Source organism: Argiope bruennichi, chromosome X1 (genome assembly GCF_947563725.1).
Source record: "Argiope bruennichi chromosome X1, qqArgBrue1.1, whole genome shotgun sequence".
Taxonomy (NCBI): domain Eukaryota; kingdom Metazoa; phylum Arthropoda; class Arachnida; order Araneae; family Araneidae; genus Argiope; species Argiope bruennichi.
The window spans coordinates 84,941,665-84,964,961 of record NC_079162.1 but is presented as its reverse complement, the minus strand read 5'-3'; the positions used below and the strand labels follow the sequence as shown (position 1 = coordinate 84,964,961).

The window sequence follows — 23,297 nt, the reverse complement described above, 5'->3', positions numbered from 1 at the left end:
TAATATGTAATAAAAATAAAATAATAAGTAAAAAAGTATCTTTATAAAGCAAGTTAATATTAATATTGACAGAAATGTGGGATTGATATGCATGATTAAAGTGAACTAGTTTAACATTTCGATATACAATTTTTTTTAATTAACCTTGAAAACTAATTAAAAACGAGAGAAAATTCGCATGAGAATGGAATTGATGTTACTACGGCGCTAACTTTTTTGTTTTAATTTTAAGATGGTATAAACATAATTTTTTTTTGTACGAAGATTCATTCAAAAGTTAATTTTTTTTTTTTTAAATGGAAATTTAAAATGGTAAAATGTAGAAATGGAAATGTACTCAATATAGAAAAACTATCAAATGCAAATATTTGTCTGGTAGTTCAATAATCATGACTTCAAAGAAATGATAAAAAAGTTATGATCACAATTGAATAATTTCATTCCTAAATAAATTTTCCTTAATAATCAAAATGCGTTATTTTCAGCTCGTAATTTTCTAAATCTGGTCTAAATTCTTAAAAAAAAATCAATCTAAGATAATTATTTATTGATGATATTCATCATAATTAATTAATTTGGAATATTTTCTTTTACCTACTTTAATACGGCGATCTTCATAATAATTAATGAATTTGCAATATTTTCTTTTACCTGTTTTAATGCTTATTAGGTTTATTGAACACTTTACAGATAATAATTTCAATAAAAATAAAAAATTATAAATATGACAGTAGTATTAAAATAATAATTATTCTAATAGTAGCAAAAAAAAAAAAAAAAAAAAAAAATAAGAAGAAATAGTTCTTTGAGAATGATTTTTATAACACTTCTCAAAAATAATATTTTTAAGAATTTGAAGGTCCTCATTTAGATGCTACAGCATTTTACTGAAATTCCGAGATCCTCTGTTTTTATCTCTATCTCTACTCATAATAAATATGATATTTGTGTCTTTTGACAACAATCTACAGGCCAGGCCGTTTTACCAAGAGCTATTTAACTTATCATGTATGCATTTTGGAAGGGTTGGAATACACACTTCAGGGTGATTTTCTAAATATTTTGATTAGAATTTTAATTAATTAAAAATAAGCGAAATTTTGGAATTTTTCTCGCAATAACTCCTGAAAATATTTTGAGAAATGATAATTTTTACATTAATATTAAAAGATAATGTTAAAATTCAAAACATTATCTTTTTAATTATATATATATATTTTTCTATTCTAAATAAATTTTAAAAAAAGTATCTTCAGTGTGTTTTGTAGTAATAAATTTCATTGCTGAAGTGAAATTCAAATCGTTTTCATTGTTGCTATTAATATTTCATCCTGGCCTATTCTCCATTCTTTCTTTTTTTTTTTTCTGAAAAAAATAGGAGGATTTGGCTTCTTTTTCCATGTTGCATAGTTTCCAGTATGAAATATGATTTTAATAAAATTTTGTTTTCCTACAATTAAGGTTTTAACTTCAGAATCAAATAATGGTGACATGCCTGTCATATAACTGAATGTACAAATTCATGGGTAGAAAATAACGGAAATGCATAGCGCAATGTAAGGCTTCTAAAATAGTATGAGTTATATATGTATCAATGTTTGAAGATTTTCCTGAGGAAGCATGGGTACAAAAAATATTTAAGCGAAATTTTTTACAACCATTAATAATGGTGAACCAACTGGTCAACAAAGACGGCTAGTATTTCATAAAAAAAGAGGGGCAATTGCTGGTCATTTCATTCTCAAGTACTTGTAATTTATATGTAATCGGAGGAAATCACTAATAATTAATTATCTAGATAGTAAAATATTGAATTAACACTCATAAAACTTTTAATGCTCTAGATACCTTTTGCATTAAAAAATAGAGCACACTTAAATAAAAATTAACCAATTTAAATATATTAAAAGAAAGGCCTTCTTATTTTGACAAATTTAATTCACTTGATCTGTTAATAGGAATTCATTAAAATAATATTTATTAAGTACGATGTGTAATTTTTAAAAAAATCAAATCTTTTTCCGTTTTTTTTTTTCTTTCTTTTTAAAAATCCCAGGTTAGAAAATGAACTGTGGATACAAAATTGAATGGAATCTTATAGAATCTCTCAAATCAGAGTGTGTACAAGGAGCCCTTTATTCACACCATTTAAATTAGGAAATATAGTTATAAACATTTCCACCCCTCCTTATTCCACTGACAGAGAGAATTTGGCGTCTTTCTTTATACATTTCCGATGGATACCCGAAATGTATAATCAATCAATACTATTATTTGGCGGGAAAATAGTAGAAAACCAATTTCTAGCGCCCAGATCAGCACGAGACCACCAAATTGGTGGTTGTATATTTACGCCTACATTAGATTTGGAAAAAGTTTGAATTAAATGCCATTTTTTTTTTTTTTTTTTCTTTTTTACTTAAAAGTTCCTGGAAAAATATTTATTAGATTTTGTTTTTTAGAAGACTTCTGAAAATTCTACTTTCCAACCTTTTCTCCTACTTAGAATATAATGTTCGATTTGGCGGCCAAAAAAAGAGAATTCCTTCATCTGATCAATTTATCAGAAAAAAGTATTTTTAATATTGTGTGATGTCCTCATACAAGAGAAATGGAGTGAGAGAAAAAATTATAAATTTACCAGTTGTTCAGTGTATTTACAGTACTGTTTATTATTTTTTTAAAGATAAATTGTATACTGCATTATCTTCTGCTAAGAATCTTTTCAGGATCTGTTAATGCAAATGGAATGAAAGGAGATTCTAAGGATTTCATTATTTTTCAATAAAGAAGTATGAAATGATTTAGTTAAAAAACTTAACGCTTCAAATTCAGAAATTCTTAATGGAATATTTCTTTACTTGAACTGGAAATAATGCCTATACCAACGAATTATTTTTAGATAAATAATAGCGGTTTTAGTGAAATTATACAATAACATGAATTTATTAAAGATTCTGTTAATTAGTGAGATTACAATATTCAAAGTAGCATAGAAATATATAGATTATTTCAAGATTCCTAGAAAAAAAGTACAGTTCAAGGAGATAAATTTAGAATTAAATATTAATGAATGAGAGTAAAGGGTTAGTAATATTTTTTTTAATATCTTACTTTGAATTTGATATTTTTTAATCAACTTTTTCATTAATTGCTAATATTATTTCGTACATAATCTTTTTTCTTTATATTTTTCAGTAATCAATTTATTTCCACTATTCATTCTATAATTTCATACTTTCACCAAAATCGCAGAAAAAGAAAGCATTAACGATATAAGTAAATCGTGCATGAGAAATGCCCTTTCTCCTTAGTTTATTTTAATTCATATTTGCCATACATTATTTCTTGTTCTTAAGGGTTTTTTTCAGGCTATTTTTATTGCCACCTAGGCCGAGAATTAATTTTAGAAACAGTAGCAAACAACACTTCTAAGGTAGAAAAATAAGCTGCTTGTCCATACCGTGTCGCAATACTTCCCATAAAAAATGCATGTATCAGTACGCCATAAGAATGCGCGTACGCCATATCAGTTACTGCGCATGCTCTTCACGCAGTATTTACCGGGAAGAGCCGTGCGGGGCCTAACTGTTGTTGTATTTGGCGGATAGCGCACATAAACAAATTGGCGACATCTTGAACTGTCACAATAAGGTAAGAATACCTCTTGTAAATAACTGATTTAATTAGAATATGTATCGCTCTGTTCATTATTATGAACCTCTCACAATCAAACATTAATAGAAATGAAAGAAAGATAGGGTTTTTCATTATAATGAATTTGAGTATTCTTAAGATATTAAAACCCAATTCAACACTATGTAAAAAGTCTCTTGAGGATTTTTAGTTGTTTATGTTTGAAGAATTATTCAGTGTACTTTCAGTAATATTTATTCTTCTAAGATAAATTGTGTTATTATCTTCTAATAAGTTCTTCTTGATGATAACTTATGTGTTATTATTGATAACTTATGTGTTGTGTTATTATCTTTTTGAATTATTTATTATCTTTTAATGAGGATATATCCAAGTTATGTTAATGTAAATAATATGATAGGTGATTAATTCTTCAAACAGAGTGTATATGAGAGTGCAAGTAAGCAAACTACAGTACTTGCTTATAAAATCTCAGTACTTTATTATTTTTTCAAAATAGAACCATGAAAGGATTTTTATTTTATGAAGAAACTGAACACTCCAAAATCACTTCTTTAATTTACCTGGAAATAATCCTCTTAGAATGAATATTTTCTCCAATGAATAATAGTCAAGTGAAACTACTCATTAATATATGAAATTCCTGAAAGTTCTATTAGTTATTCAGATTATATAATTGTGTTCAAAGTGTCAGGATTATACAGATTATTTCAAGATCCTTTAAAAAAAAACAAATGTGTTGTTTAAGAAAGAAAATACAGCTAAGAATTGATAAATAATTATAAGCAGCAAGTAATATTTTAAAATCTATTCTTGCCTTCTTTTTATGCATATCTTTTAATGATAAGCCGATTTTTAATATTCATTGATATAATTTTGCAATTCCATTAAAATATCAACAGCACTCCAGTTAAAAGCATAAGAATTCTGGCAATTTTCACTTACTTTTATGGGTAATAAACAGCAAAACATGATACTTTTCTGTAATAAGCATGCCACTTAGAAGGTTTTGGCAAATTTCTAAGTGTAACTATTTCTGCTTATGAAAATAACAGATAGCAGCCCATTAAAAGCATTTATTTCATTTGTAATTACAAAAACATCTAAGAAAACTGGAACCCTGGATGGAAGGCATACGTTCACAAATATCTGCTAATATGGTTGAAAATATTCCGATCTTGGATGGACATAATGCCCACATGAACTCTATTATGTAGAATCCAAAATGCAGGGTAGTATCTTTTTTTTTTTTTTTTTTTTTTTTTTTTTTTTTTTGCAATGTGCCTCTAATGAAAAAGTAAATCTTTCCAACAATTGTAGCAGGTATAAAACAGAAAAGTATTCACTAACGTGACCACTTACTTTTTTTTGGTAATCAATAGAAAAACATGAATGATAATTCGGTATTAAAGTAAATAATTATTATGTAAATTGTGCAAGTGAAATTACTTTCTTATTTCCTGATATAATTTAATTCCTGTATCTGTATTTCGATTATATATACTATTTCTTATTCTTAGTTTATTAGAAAAGTATTCACTAACATGATCACTTACTTTTTTTGGCAATAAGCAAAAAAAAAAAAAAAAAAAACGTAAATTATACAAGTGAAATAACTTTTTCATCTCCTGATATAATGTAAATTCCTGTATCTCTATTTCAATTATATACATTATTTCTTATTCTTAGTTTATTGTTGTTGTTTTCATGCTGTTTTAATTTTCACTATGGGCTGAGATCAGATTTAAAAACTTGGAATGCAAAAATCTTCAAAGGGAAAAATTGCTTGCCTGTTCACACGGTACAGCGATTCATCCCAAACAAAGATATGTGTCAATATACTATAAAGAATATGTTACTGCACATATATCATGCAGGTTTTATCAGAGAGAGATAGGCAATAATTACCTGCAGATTGATTTGGGGATGCAAAGTCTAAACAAACTGGTAACAACTTGATCCTCCAAACATTGTATGATCTCCACAAAAATGATTACATTAGTGTTAAATGGTATTTATCAGATGAAAAGAATCAGAATTGATAAACTTTAAATTTTTAATAAGACAATGAGATTGGCAAGGTAAATTATCCCTCATTTTACTTTAGAGATTTTTTTTTTTTTTTTTTTCATTTATGCAAAATAGTTAAAATCCAACAGATGTTAATTTTCCACAACAGCCTTACATATTTTAAAGTCTCATTTTCAAACTAAACTTAATATGAAGAAGCATTATGCATAATCATAAGATAAGGAAGTCAAACAGCAACAATGCACTACACATTTTACCATCAGAACACAGAATATCAATTTACAACAAGTAAAAAACAAATTATTATCTAAGACATCCATTGCAATGGCTTTCACCTACTGACGATTGATGTTATATAGAAGTCTAAAAGACAGTGCAACTTAAATGGTCTCAGGGGCACACAATATTGAGCATAAGGACAAAACATTATTAATTTTTATAGCATATAGACTGATTATTTGTAGACTTTATTAAAGTCCAATTCTGAAATTGAACTATCCAAAAATCTTTTACTTCATAGATTCATCAGAGAATTTCGCTAAAATAAAATTCCTTCCACAACTTTCTGGCTCAGCATGCGTTATTGATTATCGAATCTTATTTACTGGCAATATTAATTTTATTTCAGCACAATATGAATCTTACTGTAGAAATGGTAATTAATTTGATCATCTAGGAATTTATGGGGAAAGAATTATACAAAAAATTACAGCTTTCATTAGCTCTTTTACAGCAATTCTCTGTATAATAGCGTTAAATTCACCTTTTAAAGGAAATTTAAGTAACCCGCCAAGAATAACTAACTTCATTTTACCTAACGAATATAATGTAAGACAAATTCTAATCGACTATTCTGTTATATCCATGAAACCAAAGTTCTACGTTAAAATGTAATGTACTTGAAGAGATAAAAATTATGAAATTTACCTCAAAGCACAAGGACATAACATTATTAATTTTTATAGCGTATAGACTGATTATTTGTAGACTTTATTAAAGTCCAATTCTGAAATTGAACTATCCAAAAATCTTTTACTTCATAGATTCATCATAGAATTTCGCTAAAATAAAATTCCTTCCACAACTTTCTGGCTCAGCATGCGTTATTGATTATCGAATCTTATTTACTGGCGATATTAATTTTATTTCAGCACAATATGAATCTTACTGTAGAAATGGTAATTAATTTGATCATCTAGGAATTTATGGGGAAAAAATTATACAAAAAATTACAGCTTTCATTAGCTCTTTTATAGCAATTCTCAGTATAACAGCGTTAAATTCAGCTTTTAAAGGAAATTTAAGTAACCCGCCAAGAATAAATAACTTCATTTTACCTAACGAATATAATGTAAGACAAATTCTAATCGACTATTCTGTTCTATCCATGAAACCGAAGTTCTACATTAAAATTTAATGTACTTGAAATAAAAATTATGAAATTTACCTCAAAAATACACTAAGAAAAGTTCAACGACGACTTTCTGGCAGAGCGACAAAATCAAAAACATTCTTGTTGCCAAAACAAGAGGGAAAATAACAGTTTCCAACGGAACCGAATTCTATCTAATTTACCGGAGGTGACCTTATCAAGATTCGAACTGCTTCAGACTCTCCTTTTTATTTATCATTGCTGCAACTAAAAATAGGAAGAAAGGAGGTTTGTTCTTTATACTGTCAAATGAAATTTTCAAATTAACTTATGCTTTCTTTTGCCAGGGGCGGCGGCAGATGTTTGCCTGCGTGGGGAGGGAAATCCGTCAGGGAGGCATGCACTTCTCTAATTTGGCTTCAAAATAACTCGCAACTAATTTATACATTTAATTAAAGAATATTAAATGCTGTTTAGCTTTTTTTTATTTGTATACTAACCCCTTCTTTCATTATTAAAAATTTACAAAGTAATTTATAAAAAAAATGTTCTCAGTTTCTTTTACTGACCATCAAAAGATTGTCAATATTTGAGGCTGCTTTTTTATTAGATTCTTGATATTTACTCGCTCTGAGATCAAATTTTGGAAAAAATATAGTTGTATTTCATTCTAGGTCATATTATACAGATAGAAACACAGATTGCGCCAGAATACCGTTTCATGTTAAATGAACAAATGAATACTTTTACCATGGAAGCTTTTTAAAATGAATATAGAAACTAAATTCACAAAGTTTTATAAAAGTAAAGTTTTTAGAAATCCAAAATAATAAATTAAAAATATTCGATGTTCTCTCCAAAAATCAATTTTTTTACCGCGGTCTCCTACCTAAAATAATTTTATAAGAACGGCAACAACGAGCAGGAATTCGTGTGTATTTCGAATCTGGCAACGGGAAGGCACGAGGTTGAAAGTTGAATTCGGGATGAGATTTAGCATAATATATGTATTTAAACTGTTTACTCACAAAAATATTAAAGTGCAATGGCCAGTCAATTTGGTGAAAATGGTCCTCAAACTTTCTGCATAGCTTATATACTAATAATGTGTAGCTTCTACCGAGGGGCGATTAGTATTGTGGTTAAGACACTGGCGTGGCATACAGGAGACCCGAGTTCGATTCTGCAGTAGCAGTTTTTTTTTTTTTTTCTAATTTATTTCAAATTAATTTAGCAATTTACAAACAGTTTTAACTAATATGTTTCTCATTTTTTATACAAAAATAAATATTTATTATCCTAATACGTGGATTACAATTTAATTTTTAGAAGAAATATAATTATAAGTATGAATGCATTTTTTTTAAATATTCAGAATTGCTTAAATTAAATTAACATTTAAAAGCTAATTTTAATTAATATGATACTAATTTTCATATGAAAAAATAAATGTATTTTCACTTAATACCTGAATTATAATTTTTGTAAAAAAAATTAAGATATGAATGTTTTAAAAATAAATCTCCCTTAAAAATAAATATTGAATTATAACTTTATATTTAAACAGGTAAAAAAATTTACATATATAACTTAAATCATGATAAATGTTAATTAAACTACTGACATCATCATTTTTTTTTTTTTTTTTTTTTTTTTACATACAAGAGACAGAATGGTAATTATCATAAAAACATTTCAAATAAGATAGATATATTTTGTTATCTTTCAAAATTCATAAATAATGATTATTTACAAGAGAAGCCTTAAAAGAATGGATAAAAAGCAGATTTCAAAAAATATTTGTTTTTCTTCAAAGTGCACAAAGCATATCGTATGTTACTAAAAATGTTGAACCATCTGCCTATGCATTCCATAACTTAACACCTGCTTTCTACTTTTTCTTTTCGATTATTAACATTTTGAATGTTTTCGGATATAATTTTATTTATTTCAGCTGCTCTCTTTATCTCCCAATATAAATACAGCTTCATTGAGTTATAAATAATTTATCTTTATTTGAATCCAAAAATTTAAAACTTTTAAAGATAAAAATAGTTATTTTGAAATATTTTTATAGTTAGAATTATATTTTTAATTATTTTAACACTTAAAAATTAAATTATAGTTATAATTCAAGAACAATATATATGAACATAATTATTTTTCTATAAAAAAAACAAACTATAAGTTATGTATTAAGAGAAAATACATTTATTTTTTCCGTATAAAAATAAGTCTAATTTTAATTGAAACCATCTTTAAATTGTTAATTTAATTTCAATAATTCTGAATATTTAAAAAAATGCATTCAGGCTTAAAATTATATTTCTTCTAAAAATTAAATTGTAATATTAGGAGAATAAATATTTATTTTTGCATAAGAAAATGAAAAACATATTAATTAATACTGTTTGCAAATTGCTAAATTAATTAGAAATAAAAATAAAGAAAGCAAGCATAAACTATTAGCACAGGATCGAACTCGAGTCTCCCGTTAGCTAGTGTCCCCAGTGTCTTAACCACTATACTATTCAAGTTTCGCCAGCAACGATGCATTATTAGTATATAAGTTAGGTAGAAAGTTTGAGGGCCATCTTCTCGAAATTGACTGGCCATTGCGCTTTAATATTTTTGTGAGTGAACATTCTAAATGTATACTACCTTTATACTAAATCTTATCCTGAACTGAATTTTAAACCTCGTGCCCTCCTTTGTGAGGCGAATAAGCGCCGGCACATAGCAAAAACTTACTATAGTACGGACACGAACAATATAAGAATGTTGAAAAGATACAAAGACATTGTTTCTTAAGAAGGTTGGAGAAAATATTTTATAAACATATGTACAAACTTACTATTTTATGTAAGATATGAAAAATGGATTACTTAAATATTAGGCTTCCCATGGATTTAATTTTTCAGTGTATATTTAAGATTAAAACCAGTAGGACTGGTTTCCCCAAAACTTTCTCACTCACTGTCTAATAAGCTTATTATGCCAGAAAACGCTTTACACGGCATTCGTGTACAATAGTTACAAAATATTAACTTTTGCTGTTAATTTAGCATTTTTATTGAATCTATCGTGGCATCCTTGGCGAGTTATTTGGCGATTAATCCCTGACGTAAGTTAATAGCATCCAAAAATCGAATTTTTGTTTTAGACACGGTTTTCTCAACCGCTTGAAACTAAACTGCACTTATAGTCAAAAATCACATAGCAAATTTGATATATTAATTTATTATATTATTTAAGTCATCGTGTTTTTGAATTATCGAGTTTACAGATAGATAATCCATCCCTGGTTGAATTGAGCTCAAAATTTGACAGGAATTTATACTATAGATGTTGAATTTGTGTACCGAATTATACCGATCTAGCTTCCTTCGTTTTGTAATTCTCGTGTTAACTTACAGTCGAACAGCCGGATATGCGGACTTCCTCTGAGTAGATTTTACTCAATATTTGATAGAAATCAGAAAATTTGGTATAAAGACCATATAACAAATTTCAACCGTCCAGCTCAAAGTATTTTTGAATCATCTTTGTCACAGACAGACGGATATTTTATGAAAATGCATTTATTAAAATACATTAAAAAAAAAAAATCTTAGATATGAACTCCCCTATCTTCATTTTGAGGTACAATAAAATACTTTTTTTCCCTCGAAGCTATTGCAAGCTAATATTCTTCCGAAAAATGAATTTAATCCTCTCAGTTGCATGCATTTGTCTCCCTTCGTATACAATGGAGAGTCTGAATCGCGCATAATAATAATTGTCCCACATAAGATGTGCCATCTAATTATTGTCCCAAATAAGATGTGCCATCTAATTAGGAAATTAAGTAAATTCGTATGTGTTAATGTGTTATATATGAATAACTTTTTTAATGATAATTTTATCAAGATATTTTTATTCAAAGTCTATTAAAAATTTAGAAGCACCTGAAATTATATAGATTTTGTCATTGAAAGTCATTGAAGAGCCATTGAAAGAAAAAACGAGAAATAAATTTTTTAATGCATTTCTGATAACATAGTTGCAATACTGAATGCAGAATCTGAAGAATTTAGGTAGTCATTTATTTAATAAATTTAGTGCGTACTTGAATGAGCTCTTTTAGTATCGCTGAAAAGCTACCATATCACATATATTTATTTTTTGTCTTTAATTGAAGTCGGTAATGTTTTTTTAGAGTAATGATTGCAGCATGTAAATTTGATTGCAAGAAAACCGATATTTTAATGTTAATTTAAGATGTTTTAATTCATAATTATAGAATTCACCTATTCCAGATATTTATAATGAATTTACATAGTTTGGCTACAACAAAATAACTTTTCTTAGCATGCATATTGCACAAGAGTTTCCAGAGAAAAGTGTTTTATTAAATTTAATCTAACCATTAAATAGATTTTAGTCGGAGAATTCTCACAGTGAACAGTGAAATAAATAAAATAAATTTAATAATTCGTTACGACCGGTATCCTTTGAGGAATGCGGTTTCTTTAAATGTCCAGAATTGTCGAACAGGATAATGTTCCTAGTTTAAAGCAGTCAGTCTATGTCATCATAGTTTGCACAAGAATACGAAGTAAAGTGATAAATCAACGCACCTTAAAAGCACATTTAACGTCCAGTTATATCCACCAAAACACCCATTCACCAGTCCAGTAAATCGCCCACAGCAAAAATCTACTCTGATGAAAACTTTATCATCTGTAATAAACATACGAATTTTGACGTCAATTTAATGTGTATTAAATAAATTGTTGTATTAACAACCACACATTTTTAGATAATTTGACGGGATTTGATAGGGGTATTCGCTGGAAAAGTCGAGCCCCCTCCCCCCCCAAAAAAAATTGGGGGAAAGGCAACGACCATCATTAACACTTAACATATATTTATTAAGAAACAACATATAGTTTAGTTTAGTTATATTAACGTGCAACACTAGGGTTATTTTGGGACGGACATCGTAATTCTGAACAGCGGTTAGATGACGAGAACGACACCTGAACTGGAATCTCCCTCTACAAATTTCCGCACCAAAGCAGCATGAGGACGTTTGGCCCCGACAGATTTAACGTGCACCAGGCCCGCACGTGCACTATTAGATTTATTTCTTCGTAGGCAATGAAAGCTCGTCAGCTCAGAGGTAGTATGCTGTAAAATATATTTTTCAAGGGCTGAAATCTAAACTCCTCCATCTAGAAAAATGTTATTAAATTTCATTAAATAAGAATTTTTACTTTCAAAATGAGATGTCCTGTTTTCTATATTTTAACAACATTATATAAACAGCATTTGGCATAAATTAAATCTACTTAAATGAGGGGGGAAAAAAATAGTATTTCTGTAAGTGTGGACATCAAGACAATTTAGCAGGCGCATATAAATTGGTGGTCGCTTTCGTAATTTTTACTGGACAGCAGAATCGGAAATAAGTGTTACGAAAATGCTTACTTCTCGCTGTTGCGTAAAAAAAAATGAATTAATCAGAAAACTTGATTGATACTAAGATAAATCAAGAAAAAAAGTTAAATATCATATACTAAACCATATGTTTCTTTTTCGCTTGAGCATTGAAGCGAAAGGGCTGAAAAAAGTGGGTTGTTAGTCAATTGAAACAGTTTAGTTAAGAAAGAGAAAGGGGAAGGGGAGAAAAGTTTGCTTAAATTTTATTTATTTATTTGGACTAAAAATAGGCTGAAAGTCCTGCCAGTACTGGATTTAGGTATTTTGGACCTCATGCAGTGCAATTATAATTATAGTGCAATATCACTAAAAATTGACTGAAAGTCCTGCCAGTACTGGATTTAGGCATTTTGTGACCTCAAGCAGTACAATTATGAGGTTTCTATTTTAATATCTGGTCAATTTAGTTCACATTTCCACAAGTTTTTAATTTAATCAGCAAGTTAATTATCTATTTAAACTTTCTTTTTAGTAACTTTGTAAAAGCATATATGTTTTATTTATTTTTTTAATATGTATATCATGGAAAAGATGACTAAAATAATAAAATTCTTGAAAAATTAATTATTACTATTAATTATGCTTTCTTTCATTCAAATAAAAGCATTTAATTATTTTCATAAATTATTCAGATATTATAAACTTCAATGAAATATAACATTAAAAGTTATTATTTTGCAGGACTTGTTAAATAAGAACTAGTAAAATGTATAACCAATGTTCAACTCTATTATAAATGACAGGTTAATTATATGTTAATTTACTTAATAATGATTTTAATTATTTAGTATATAATAAAACCAAAATAATATAATAATGTATGGCCAAAAGTGTCACCCGGATGACCGACAGAACACAAGGGAAATGTAGAAATGATAAACCAGTAATGATGGAAAGTCTTAATATGCGATTTTATACTTGACCAGTACTTGCACTCCCATAGTTTTAAAACAATTGCTCAAGCTCTTACAAATCATAGATTTTCGATGAGGTAAACATGTCTGCCATTACAACTTCCGTCTCAACGACCAAGAACTGCAGCCCAAATACAGTTCTGGCGAATTGTGTCCTCGATCTCATCAGGTTGGCGTTTCCGATATCATTTCCTATTTTAATTTGATATTAAATACATTTATTTAGTTTCCTGTTAGAAAATTGAGTTTGCAACCTATTTTCCAGTCATTTGTTACAGTGCACGATTTTCAAATTTTGCAGATTTGCGTTATCTCTATTACAATGCACTAACGTAATATTTTTAGAACTAAATTATTAATTAATCAAATGATTTAATTGAAGTTTGATTCCATAATTGTGGTTCCATCCGACAGTGAATTTCAAAAAATGAATAGCTAAAATCTATGATATTAATAATAAATGAGTTATAAATTAGATTTAAAAGAAGAAAAAATAAAATAAAAAAATCCATTGTTTAATAATACATTTTATCGTAATAATAAAAAGCATGTTAAAAAATGTTTATATTAAATTATTCAGTTTTTTTTTTATCTCTTACGATTTTTATATGGAATTTTGAATCACCCTGTATTGAAATACTTTGTAATTCTACGCGTTGATGAGTCTTGTCGCATATAAGTTTCTCATATACAAAACTTAAAAAATCAATGCAGTCAATATCTAATTAATTCACCCGTATAATCATCTTTTTATTTCAGAGCCCGGGCAAAATACATTAACAGTTTTAAAATTCATTAAAAAATCTGAAATCCAATTTTCCAAAATTCGTTAAGAAATCTCAGATTTGTGATAATGATTTGCCTGATTACTCTAGGGTTGCAAGTGATGTTTTTAACTAATTTAAATTCGAGACGAATTCTGTATAGATTCAAATGCTATAAATGAACTAACTTATTCAGCAAGAACTGTGTTAAGTATTATGATGAAATTTTGCAAAAATATTTTCGTATAATTTTCCATTTAAGATGAAAAATTAAAACATCCATTTCTATAATAGTTGCACGTAGTATTTTATAGCAACTTCGAGCAAATATTATCAGAGGTCATAATGATAAATAAAACATGGTATTATCAAAATTAATGTAACAAAGATAGAATTCAAAAAATTTCTATATAATCATTTTTTCTGCATTTTGTTAAAGTTTACGAAAGATTTTCACCAGAATACAATACCAAGAGAAAAATAAACCCCTGGTAATTTAATAATTATAGCGGAAATTTTAACTCAATTCTTTTAAAATACTTATTTTTGTACGAATTTCTACTCTTGTTTCTGTTATTATTACATTTCTTCTAGGAATTACAGTTCGTATTACTTGCTGTGCATCCCTCACTTCTGAAGCAATTAATAACGGTAGAGGGGGTAACAGAACAAATAAAAAGAATACACGAATCGCTAAAACTAACAGAAATTGAAAAGTAAATATATATAAATATATATTGAAAGGCGGGAAATAAAATCATTCCAGGACTGACTAACAATCGAGTGAGGTGACTATTCGGTCGAGTGCGGTAAAAGCTCTATTTCTAATTTTTTTATAAGCTTGCTTTTATGATTGTTGAATAAATTATAATTATTAATACTCATCTAGTAAATCGTAGTCATTAAAGTAATGTACACCATGTATAGCTTTCAAACAAGCTCATCTTTCTATTAAATAAATATTCCGTTTCGTTTAAATATTTGTATGGCGTTTTGAATTGTAAACTGATGACTGAAATATTTTATTTGTGTTCTAATTTTTTGCAATTTAATGAGATTACTTCTTTGGTTAACGGTTTTTATTTACATGCTGGTGTTGATAAAAAGTGAATGTAGTCAGGCAAGGGCTAAAAATTTACATTTCATTTTCGAAAACGTTATTATGCACAGAATTTTAGTCAAAACCTATACTACTATTATAAATGTGAAAGTTTGGATGGATAGATGGATGTTTGTTAGTTAATCACGCTAGAACGGAATTGGATGAAATTTAGCACAGGGATAGATTATAGGCTGGAATAGGACATTGGCTACTATCTGTTCCGGTTAATTGAGTAGTTAATTTTTTATTAATTAAAAACTAACTTTCCCGCCAAAAGTCTTCATTTTCCCATCGCCAAATGAGTGGGTTTCAATTGTTTTTCTTTCCCACGCTAATGAAGCTAGGCTTAGCCTGCTTTCGATAGATTATTTCAAATGATTCTGTTCATTTTCTTAGTGTTTGATGCATTTAAAATTTAAAATTGTTAATTAATCGATCTTTCGGATTCATTCTGAAGTACTTTTAAATTAAAATAAAACAGAATTATTTAAATAAAAAATTTCTAATCTGCATTGCGTTACCCTAACTGGTGTTGAAAATTCACGCATGCGTAGTGTGTTCTGATTGTTGACAACTATATTTTCATTTTAATTAAAAGTTTAAAAAATATGTGTTTTATACTGTTGTTGCTATCTCAAACACGATCGATAAATAAAATAGACTTGACTTGATTTTAAAGAAATTCGGACTTCATTTTCTATTTTGTTTTATTATATACTTTTAATAAATTTATTTATAGTTTTAAGTACATCGATTTTTTAGGTTAATTAAAAAAATTTTATTTGTTATTATTTCATACTTTTTCGAAATTTCCAGAAAACGAAAATCTAATCTTTCGAAGAGGAGTAATAAAGCTCGGGCTGTGAAAGTAGTTAGAAGACCTGCTTGTAATTTTAGTGAGCACTTGCGGACTGTCAAACCCCCTCCAGCTGTGGGATACATACAAAGACGTTTTATAAGAAGATATCGTGCATAGGCTGGATGGCACTCAAATGACCTAATCATTAACTGAGCTTGGTATTGATTTAGGATAAAATGATTTCCATATCTGGAAAATGTCTCTCTGATATCGGCCTACCCACACCGCAGCGAAGAGGGGAATTATCAAGCGAAGTTGTGAAGGAGCTAAATTACGACACCGGGGTCTTAGAAGTGCAGTTTAATGAAATGATACTACTATTTCTTCCCAAGTAGCGTCAAGTCTACGAAACGATTCTGCACCGAGTAACAGTGAAGAGGAGGGATTATTCTTTCTTGACGCACCAGGAGGTACGGGTAAGACATTTATGCTGAATCTCTGCTAGTCGCTAGGACCGCAATATAGCTCTGGCTGTAGCTTCCTCGGGCATTGCTGAAACTTTGCTTAACGGTGGTCGGACTGCACATTCCGTTTTCAAATTGCCGCTTAATCTTGCAAGCGAAAATACCCCAACATGCAACATTACCAAAAACCGCGACCGGGGAGTTCTTTTGCAACAGTGCAAGTTAATAGTATGGGACCAGTGCACAATGTCACACAAGCATGCATTAGAGGCTTTAAATCAAAACTTGCAGGACATCCGCGGCAACCAGGCGGTGATGGGAGGCGTTGTCATTTTGGGCGCAAGCTATTTTAGACAGACACTTACAGTTATTGAGAGGGCCTTCCCGGCGGAATGAATATTTTCTATTTCAATGATTGATTATTGAAATTGTTCCTATGGTTATTTTGAAACTGTGCGTGTTGGTTCTTACAATTGTCTGATGTCAATAACACATTACATAGGCAAATGTAAAAATGATCTTTCGTTTTCGACAACGCTTGAAGAATGTTCTTATATACTTTCTGTTAAACGTATTTCATGAATTCAATATTCTGCTACTTTTTCAGTAGCTTATAATTATTTAAGAACCTTATTTTTTATCAGTACCGTTTTGTTTACATTTTTATATTAATGATTTGGATGACTTTTGGAATTGTAAAATGTCAATTATACTTGATATTTACATAATTGTTGTTTTGTTTGAACAACTAATTTTCTGAGATTGAGTCTTTAATATTCAGAAAATTAACTGAAATGGTTTTAATGCAATGGCGAAATTTGCTGTTGCATGCTATATACATTATAAGGAATCATTTTTTAATAACTGCCCAATTTCGTATTAGATTTTAACCCATTTTTAATTTGATTAACATGCTAAAGATTTATTATTTTAGCTTAATTTCTTTTATTTTAATTATGTTATGGAAATATAAATGTTTTTATTTATTCATTTTTTATTATGCATATTATAGAAAAAAATTTCTAAAGTAGTAAAATTCTTGAAAAATTAATTGAAATGATTAGTTATTGATTTACGTAATTACATTAAAAATTAATTATGATAGATTATAAGGTATTAATAAAATTTAATCAAATGGAAAATAGACAAATATTATTATACAGGATCTTCCAAGTGGAATATAGTATGACCAGTTAAATGATTAATTAATGTTCTAATAAGTCATAACTAATTAATTACTCATTAATTTTTAATAATTTATTGTAAATTTACATTGTATTTTTAATAATTTGTGACTGAGAAAATTTGTATTTACAAGAGTTTGTTTAATTGGCTTCTAAACTGATAACATTTTTCACACTACTTGCTTACTTGTATATTTTTTTCTATTCTTTTCAAAACATTTTTCTTTTCATATTACATTACAATTACATTTAATACATATTATTGCAATTAATTTGCTAAAATTAAAGTAAATTGCTTCTTTATAGTTTAGGCATTTTTCAGCCCCATGCAGTGCATATTATGAGGCTCCCCTCTCTATAAGGAATTTCTCAATTTAGTTTCACATTTCAACACATTTTTAACTAAATCAACATGTTAATGACATATTATTTTAGCTTAATTTTTTACTTTTAATTGCTGGTGAAAATATTAAATTTTTGTTTATTTATATTTTAATATCTATATCACTGAAAAATGTTTAAAATAATAAAACATAATGAAAAGTTAACCAAAATTATGAATTAATGCTTTCTTTACTCATAAATAAATGTATTAAATAATATTTTTTTTACAGACGCCAAAGAAATTATATCATTCTCTGAACTGAAAGTCAGCAAGTGGAGTACACCACTACAAGGTAATGGAATTATTAATATTTTAATATGTTATATGTAACTATTTAATTATACAGTAATTTATTTAATAATGATTTTAATAATTCATTGTAGATTAACATTTTAATTCTGATGTGATTAAGACAATTTTAATTATTAAAAAATTTCTTTATTTGGCAGCTAAGTTACAAACCTTTTTTAATACATCTCTTTGCTACTTGCTTGCATGTTTGCAAAATACACTCACTTTTCAATAATTGAGGATTGCGCTTAGTTTTCTAAAATTAAGTGAAATTGTTTCTATATAGTTTAGACACTTTTCAGTCAATGCAGTGCACATTATGAGGGCTCTCTTTTAACAATTGCAAAATTTAGTTTCGCATTTCAACATATTTTTAACTTAATCACATTAAAAAGATTACTTAATGAAGATTTGTTATTTTAAGTTTAATTTCTATTATTTTAATACCATTATTTAAATGCATATGTTTTCATTTATTCATTTTTTTAAATCATATCAAGAGAACAATCACTGAATTAAATTGAAAAATTAATTAAATTTATTAGTTAATGATTTACTTACTAATAATTATTTATTATAAGATTATAATAAAATAATAAACTTCAACCAAATATTATTATATATGATCAGTAACTTAAAATTTAGCATGACTAGTTTAATGATTAATTAATATTCTTATAAATGACAACTAACTGATCATTTTTTCGTTAAATTATTTAATAATGGTCATTTATAATTCAATGCAATTCACATTGAAATCCTAACAATTTGTGATTCAAAGAATTTGAAATTTTTACAAATTTATTTATTTGGCAATTAGGTTTTAGTATATTTTGGATAAGGTCCAAAAGGCATTCTTTCACTTTCGACAGCATAGTTATGTTTACGGGATTTTAAGTATTTTATGAATTCTGTATTTTGCCAGAATCACAACCATGTAGAGCTTTTAAACAATAATACAAGGCAAATTAATGGCGATTTCATTCCTCTTTCAACAAATGTTGAAATTTTAAGCAATTAATATTTCAACACTTTGCGCGTTCTTTTTATTTTGTGCGATAAAGGAGAAGTGAAATATTCAGAATCTCCGTTTTTGCAAACTTTTTTAAAACTTGATTTGTTTATGTTAGTAAAGCTGTCCCATCGCCGCCGACAGACGCAGCTTTTTGTGAGGTGCAGGATTTAAGATGTTCATAACAGGATCTATTTTACATCCATATTACCTGTATTCCTCATTATTTGCAGCAGCATGTTCAATGGGAGGGGTTTATACACTGTTATTCCTTTTTTCGATGGGTTGCAAATCAATGTGTACTACTCTTGTTTCTAAATTTATTATTTAAATATAATTTTTTTTGAAATTCAGAAATTTTTTTTTTTAACACAAGATGAAAAGCTATTAATTTGAACGTTTGTTTTATCGGCACTTGTTTATTTTTATGCCACCGGTATATTCCCATTTCCTACCCTCTTTCATGTGTGGAAGAAAATCGGCAATATCATTGGTTCGCTCCTGTGGTGACGTCATGTTTGCTCTTGCTTAAATTTTCGGCACAATTTGGATTTGATGCGTCTTATAAATAGATCGCTTAAACTGAATGAATTCGACTGAACTCTTTGCAGTATTATGTTATATATCTTAGTTATGCACATATTGCTGTTTGTTATTTTTCATTATAATTTTCCGTTTAATAATTTTAAATATTTCATGCTACTTAGATAAGAAACCATTTTACTGTGTCGCAAATTTACAAAATGCTATCTTAATATAAATGAAATCGTGTCAATGTATCTATGTCCCACATCTTCTAAACTCCGATTTCAATCAAACCTTCCATTGTAATTTTTTATGACAAGAAAAAAAAGAACCATTAATTTTTCAAAATACAAATATTAAGTAATTAGTAATTAACTGAAAATGTGTCGCTTTTCAGAATTAATTTCAAAGAAAATTATCTTACAAGAAATATTTTAATATCAAGTTAAAATTCAAAATTTTTAATAATATTAAATACTGTACAACGTTTTCTTCAATCGTACTTATTATTTTATTATTATTATTTTGAAATTTAACGCAGACGATTTTAAAATGCATGACATTAAGACTCTGATCCATTCTGCCACTATTTTTTTTTTTTTTTTTTGAATTTTCTGTTTCTTATCTTTTGGAATTATTTTATTTAATTAAAATAGTTAATTTAAGAGTGTCTAAAAGACTAAAAGAAAGGATAATGTTATATCCTTCATCTTCCAGCAAACAAATGACCAAGTGCAGTCAATCATGTGGTGCAAAGTAATAACAGGATTGTTTGCATTATAATCTATCCAAAATTAGATTTTACATTAAAAATACCATGCATAAATTATTTTAATTCCAAGCAACAGCAGTTTATCAGCTATTAATTTATCAGTCTAATTCATAAAAAATAAATTGTTCATATTGTAGTAAGTTGTTTACAGCCTTTCCATTGGGATATTTTTTTCCTTCAGTGTTGAAATGTGTGCTCTCACTTCAAAGGAAATAAATGAATAGGTGAAGTAAGTGTTTTGGTAGATTTAAGGCATATCTTAAATTTTTCTGATATGTAGCAGGGTTTTTTTTATACTAGTCCAAAGTAAAAAAAAAATTACATCTTCATTTTTCTATGTATCATTCATTTTAATTCTGTGTTTATTATTCTACTGAAGTATGATGCATTTTCTGCTCCACTTATCGATAGTCAAAGATCTTGGATTATTGCAGTGATTCCAATTTAATCCTGCATAGCTTATTTTTTTTATTGTTAGTTTTGAATGACTCAAAGATTTATAAATGTATCAGAATACAAATAGTGCTGGGAGCAATTAAAAAATCAATTTAGAAGCACTAATTAAAAATCAATTTAGAAGCACTAACTAAAAATCAATTTAGAAGCACTGATTGAATTTCTTTACTACTAAATATTCATTTTTTCAGTTAAAAAAATTGAAACTTTATTAAAAAATTTAAATTATGAAAAAAAAAAGATACAAATATGAATTGCTACACACTGTAATGTTAAAAATAAACTTATCCCCCCCTGCTATTTTTTAATAGATCAAATCTTTAGATATTCTTAGTATTTAAATTATTAAAAAGCATTTCAACTAATTAAACTATCAGACACTTTGCTATTATTTAATATTTTTATTATGCACTTTACTTATTATTAAAATACTTAAATAGACCATAAAATATCACTATCTAAAAGTAATAAACAGAAAAAGTAAATAGAAAAGAAAAACTAGAGCAAACAGAATTCAAAGAATTGAATTTGAAAATATGCAATGAATTTTTATTACCTGTAATAGGTGTCAAGATCCTAGGGTTTATTTTATTATGATTATTCTGCTTTTTAAATGGTTTTTGATATGAAATTATACAACTCGAGTTTTGAATTTAATAAAAAAAAAACGAGCATCATAAATTAATGTATTATTCTAAACACCAAGGAGTAAAATAAGAATGATGAATTGAGCAATAAAATGATTAAATTTATATAAAAAGCGCTTGAGACATTAAAATTATTGTAGAATTATTACATAAAAGAAAATTCATTTGTACCAGGAATGAAAAAATTAGATTCTGAAAGACTTGATCCTGGAATTATCAGATCTGTCAAAATAATTTATTTCTCAACTAAAAAAAATTAACCTTTTGATTTGATGTACAGAAATAATATTTAATTTTTACTAAAATATTTATGACCAACCTTTTTTCTTTGAAAAATGCTTAGTTTATTGATAATGAATAAATACAAATTTAACATTACAAAAATCTTACTGACATTTTCTTACATAAAAATCAACATTACAAAATATGTTAAAAAATTAAACAAATCAATACAATAGTGGTAACTTTAAATTAAATTTGAATAAATCAAAAATATAGCGTTTATATTTACAATTGCAATTAGAAAAAAACTATAATAATGAAAAGAAAATGATAATATTTATGTCAAGTACAAAGATTTACTAGGTTAATGACATTATACCAAAGAAAACTATGTTTACATTTTTTATAACAAATTTAGAAGAAGCTATAGTGTAACTAATTAAAAAGACTATTTCTAGTACTTTTATGACAAATATAACTTTTAATTAATTCTAATATTCTTGAAAGGTAAAGTATTTATTATATTTTTAAAGCATCAATATAAACAATGGTATCACATTTAAAAAAATTTCTATGAAGAAAATATTTATTGAAAACAACCGTACAATTCCATAACAAACGACAAGAAGCAACCCTTTCAAATATATGTACAATATTACGTTTATCAGCAAAATATATAATGTGAGAATAGAAATGAAAAGCTTTTCTATCTATCTATTTTAAAGTGGTTCTTAAGCGTTAGCACATTAAAGACCGCTCACGAACTGTCTCGTGTCCCATCTGTTACAGATCGCTCACGAGCTTTCTCGTTGTCTGTTATTGCTTCATAAATAACAAACTTATGAATATTTTAGAATGTACAAGTTTGCCTGAAAACTTACAGATAATGTGTTTATAAACTCTAGAATTATTTCCAGCAATTTAAATACTAATGTTAGACAACAGATTCTAATCCCTCTGCGCTTTTGCACATGCTTTGATTAGGTTTAATTCATCAAAATAGGTGTGAGAGGACAGATGAAAAGAGGAGATGTTTACATTTAACAACAAAGAAAATATGGATAACTAATGGATTTAAGAGAGAAACATTGCAGATAATTAGTAACACTGAAGGAAAAAGGTACTAATGTACATTTAAATATTTCTTAGCAATTTTTATCTAATGTAAGAAGTATTTTTTATCTAATGTAATGTAAACTTTAAATTACGAGTAATA

At 27.4% G+C, this 23,297-nt stretch overlaps 1 protein-coding gene across 12 annotated transcripts in view; it reads left to right on the top strand.

Moving 5' to 3' along the window:
• The window catches only part of LOC129958405 (uncharacterized), a 152,862-nt gene that overhangs the window by 29,982 nt on the left and 99,583 nt on the right, over positions 1-23,297 (top strand). For 4 of the 12 annotated variants that reach the window (XM_056070884.1, XM_056070885.1, XM_056070873.1 and 1 more), the window contains exon 2: positions 18,386-18,448. The gene's annotated coding sequence lies outside the window, so the exon portion shown is untranslated. Of the gene's footprint in view, positions 1-3,597; positions 3,655-9,812; positions 9,876-16,140; positions 16,600-16,864; positions 17,159-18,385; positions 18,449-23,098; positions 23,202-23,297 lie in introns of those variants that run through there. The other 8 variants (XM_056070876.1, XM_056070874.1, XM_056070875.1 and 5 more) reach the window with 8 other exon arrangements.